The following is a 4,595-nucleotide window of genomic DNA, read 5'->3' on the forward strand; positions in this document are numbered from 1 at the left end:
GGCGGGAATGGGAAGAAAGAGCTAGTCGCGGCGTGAGGACTTAGTCCCTGTCTCCCAGACACAGAGGGGGACCTCCTGCTCCCCCGCTCTGGGCTTTTGAGATGGGACTGAAAGCCTTCTGTGAATGAGAGAGGGCTTGGGCAGGTGCCGGAGGACCTGTTGGGCCCTGCCCAGTAACACCCCCAGCCAGGTTGTGCTAGATCCCACGCCCGAACCAAGAGACAGGGCTGAGGAAACCGTGCCCAGGTGAAGGCCAGAAGGGAGCTCTTCACTGGGTCTTGAGAGAGAAGGACACCCGTAAGCCCCCAGCCCAGGGTTTCGTCTGCTCCCCTGTCCTGGGCTGGGGCCTGAGGATGTAACCTTAGGTAGCAAGGCTGGACGGCTCCCGACCAATGACCAAAGACAAGAAGAAGCCCCAGTCTTGGAGTCGGGCTGTTAGCAAATATATGAACCTCAGTCACCAACACTGGGGCAAGGTGTCCTCTGGGCCCCAGGGCAGAGAGCTGGCCCCAGCCCTGGGAGTGTGTGTAGGGAGGGGTGCAATGGAGGGTGTGGTAGGATGGGGTTGGGGGCTGGGGCCTGGCTCTAGGCAGCCAAGGCAGGTCCCAGGGCCCTTCCCAGACAGAGATGGGCTAGGTAAAGGGCAGAGCTGGACACTGCTGTCCTGTGGTGTCCTGACCCTTCTTCAGCTGCTCTTGCTTTGGACTGACTCAGCACCACCCTGGGCCAGAATGACCAATGCCACCTCCAATGTCTTGCCAGCCACATGACAGCTTGTATTCCCACCCTCCAGCTGCAGAGTCGGCCCGAGAACAGGAGGCCGGGCACTGTTCTCAGCCCTTCTATAAATTAGCCAAGAGGACAGCAGAACTCCACCCCGCAGGTCAAATCCTGGTTCTGCTCATGAACCGAGAACGCATGGCTATGGTTTTTACTTTTCAAAGAGCTGGCAAAAAATATATCAAAAGAAGAATATTGGGTTTCTCGTGACAGTGATATGAGATTCCAATCTCAGTGTCCATAAATAAAGTTTTATTGGCACACAGCCGCACCTGTTGGCTTCCACGTTGCTTTTGGCCGGCGTGTCACGAACCCGCAAAGCCAGCCGAGTCTGCAGCACTCCTTCAGGCAGAAGGGGGTCCTTCATCCATGAATGGGGGACTGATTCCAGGACTAATCACCACACAGGGATGGCTGCTAGTACATCCTGAGTCTTTGTGGGAGAGAGGCTGTGAGGACCCCGGGACTCCTGGTCCAGCCACCCCCAGGCCTGTGGCTGCAATAGCAACCTCTGCTCCAGGTGGTGTCCCCTCAGGGATGTAACCCTGGCCAGGAACCCAACCAGCCAGGTCGCGCTAGATCCCGTGGTCGGGAGTCAGGCCAGTCAGCAGAGAGGGGGTCATGGTGACCTTGGGCCAGAGAGCGTTCCCTGGAGGAGGGGGCTCAGAAGCCAGGGCTGATGCAGGTCAGCCCCAGATGACAGAGGGCTCCCTGCTGGCTGGCTCCTGTCCAGGCTGGGCAGGAGTGGCCGCGGCCGGTGCCGACAGGGAACTTGCCGTGGGTGCTCACCCGGGTGCTACCCAGAGAGGCGCTTCCTCCTCCACCCCCCGGGGCCAGCAGAGGGGTTAGCTGCGCCCTCAGGTTCGTGGAATTGACCAGCCTGGGCATGATGTCACCCGTGGGAACACTTCCAGCAAGGCTGGGTTTGCTGCTGGGCGTGTCCCAGGTAGGGCCGTCAGCATCTGGTTCGGCTGTCCCTTAGCACACGGGCGGGGACACCCCCTGGCTCCAGCTGGCCGCGTCCCTGCCTGGCTCCAACAAAGCCCAACGCTGCCCTTTCTCCTCCCCTCGCCTGTCCAGGCCAGAGGCAGATGCTATCACTCTGCAGAGTCACCTTTCACCCTCCAAAGGTGGTGAATTTAAAATTTTCACCCCAGATACAATATTTGTATCCATTTGGCGGTCTCCTCCTCAGAGACCATGTGCTCCGTGAGGACAGGAATGGGCTTTTATCTCTTTGCCTCCAGACTGGGACAGAACCGTTGGCATCTAGGAAAAGTTGTAGAGCTAATAAAAACAATAAAAGGGGCATATTCATTGAGTTCTTATTGTTTGCTGAGGATTCTGCTGTATCACTCCACACATATCAGCTCATGTAACTCAACAACTTGGGTTTTTTGATTGGTTTGGTTTGGTTTGGTACCAGGGATTGAACCCAGGGGCACCCAAACACTGAGCCCCATCCCCAGCCCTATTTTGGATTTTATTTAGAGGCAGGGTCTCACTGAGTTGCTTAGGGCCTCAATTTTGCTAAGGCTGGCTTTGAACTCATGATCCTCCTGCCTCAGCCTCCAGAGCCACTGGGATTACCGGCGTGTGCCACTGCACCCAGCCGACAGCTTGGTATTCTTGCAAATAAAGAAACGGAGGCAGAGAGAATCCACATAGCCACACCACTGGTGACTAGTGGGTCCAGAGCCTGGGCACCTGGCCACTGTGCAAACTGTCTTCTGTAGGGGGGCTTTTCCCCAGAGGCCACTTTATCTGTCTTTGAGGAAGTCTCCTCTGGTCCTTTCTGACTTCAGGCTCATCTTCCTCCGCCCACCGGCATTCTTGGCCCAGGACAGAGTTGAGGGTGGAAAAGAACAACGTCTTTTCTCAAGCACTCTACTGACTGAGCTATAGCCCCAGCCTCAAGACCTCTTTTAAGCAGCTGCCATGATAACTCCATGCGTAGATCACGGGAAAGTCTGTTCTTTAGACAGCCCTGGTTTTCTCAAACAATCTGAGCTAATGGCCTCAGACTTGCCCCCTTTCAGGCCCCTGAATCCCAGTCACGTGTCCTCTCGCCTGTGGACCATCTCCCTGGTGAGCCAGAGGCATTTCCAACTCAACAGGCTCCCTGGGAACTGCCCCCCAAGGGAATATTGGATAAAGACGCCAACCTCTCCTGGGGTCAGGGCATGAGGGTAGTGAAAGTCGAGGTGCGGATTCCGGGACCACCGTCCCCAGGTCAAAAGTGGAGAGGTGACAATGGAGACCGCGGGACCCCAGTGTTTAAGAAGCAGCTGAAGCACGAGAAAGCACCTGGGTGAAAGACCAAGCAGCCTGAGGCGCCCCCTGCTCAGGAATCTCCCAGCCTCCCAGCCTCCTTCCTCCCACCCCCACCTCAGGCCACATCAGGAGCATGTTGCCAAAGGACAGACTGGACCGCCGCACTTCCTGCTTGATGTCTTCGCTCTAAAGCGCTCGCCATATTTCCTAAGTTGCATGGACTCACCCTACGACGATCATCCTAGGTCACACACCAGCTTAACTGCCGGGCCACACTCCGGCCTCTTCCCCCTCCACTCACTCCCTTATCCTTCAAGACCAGGGACAAATGTCGCTATCTCTGTATGCAGTGTTCCCTTGGCTGGGGGGGGTATCTCCATGGTAAAGCTCTTGCCTAGCATGCACCAAGACTTGGATTTGATCCTCAGCACCAGGGGGAAAAAATGAATAAATAAAAACCTTTCTACAGGGCTGGGGTTGTGGCTCAGCGGTAGAGCGCTCGCCTAGCATGTGCGTCGCCCTGGGTTCGATCCTCAGCACCATATAAAAATAAATAAAGATATGTGTCCAACGAAAAAATAAATATTTTTTAAAAAGAAATTTTAAAAAAGCCTTACTATAGGTTTTCCTTTCCCAGCAAGTTGGAGTACTGCAAATCATCGACAGAATAAGCAAAGCTTTCTGTTTTCCACCGTGCAAAAACAGAGGCCCAGTCCAGGATTACAGGTGTGGGCCGCTGCATCCAGCTAAAAAGTTTTCTTTCAGGATAAGTTTCTGATAGAATACTACTCAGCCATCAAAAGGAACAAAGTACTGACATAGATGAACCTCCAAAACATTATTATGCTAAATGAAAAAAGGCAATACACTGTGTGATTCCATTTGAAAGTCCCCAAATAGGCAAATCCATAGAGACAGAACGCAGATTTAGGGCTGGAAGCAGGGAAAACGGGTGTTGATTGCTTGATAGGTATGGTTTCCACTTGAGGGTGGTTTGTGTTTTGGAACTAGGTCCAGGTAGTGCTCATATAGTACTGTGAATGTACTAAATGCCATTCAACATTACACTCTAAAATGGTCAATTTTACGTGGTATGAATTGTATCTGTAAAAAAATTTCCAAGCTGGGCCCGGTGGTGCATATCTACAGTCCCAGCAAACCAGGAGGATGAGGCAGGAGGATTCCTTAAGTCCAGAATGTCAACACCAGCCTGGGCGACATAGGGAGGTTCCATTTCCAAAAGAAAAGCATTCCAAAACATGATTTAAATGGGAAGAGCGAGTTGATTTAAAGAAAAGTAATAAGTGAGACTATAAAGAAAAACAAGATACACTGATCACAGAAGTTAGGATCGTGGGAGCTTCTGAGATGGTCAGGGGAAGGAGGTGGTCAGGGCCACCCAGGACATTTAGAAGACTGGCAAAGGGCTGTTTCTCATGCACAGACGCCAGTGTGTGAGTCCCTACTTTTTAAGACCACATATATGTCTTTTGTGGATGATTTTTTAAAAAATCCTCAGAAAAGAAATAAAATGATTGAAT

The sequence above is a fragment of the Callospermophilus lateralis genome, chromosome 19 (assembly GCF_048772815.1).
Source record: "Callospermophilus lateralis isolate mCalLat2 chromosome 19, mCalLat2.hap1, whole genome shotgun sequence".
Lineage (NCBI taxonomy): Eukaryota > Metazoa > Chordata > Mammalia > Rodentia > Sciuridae > Callospermophilus > Callospermophilus lateralis.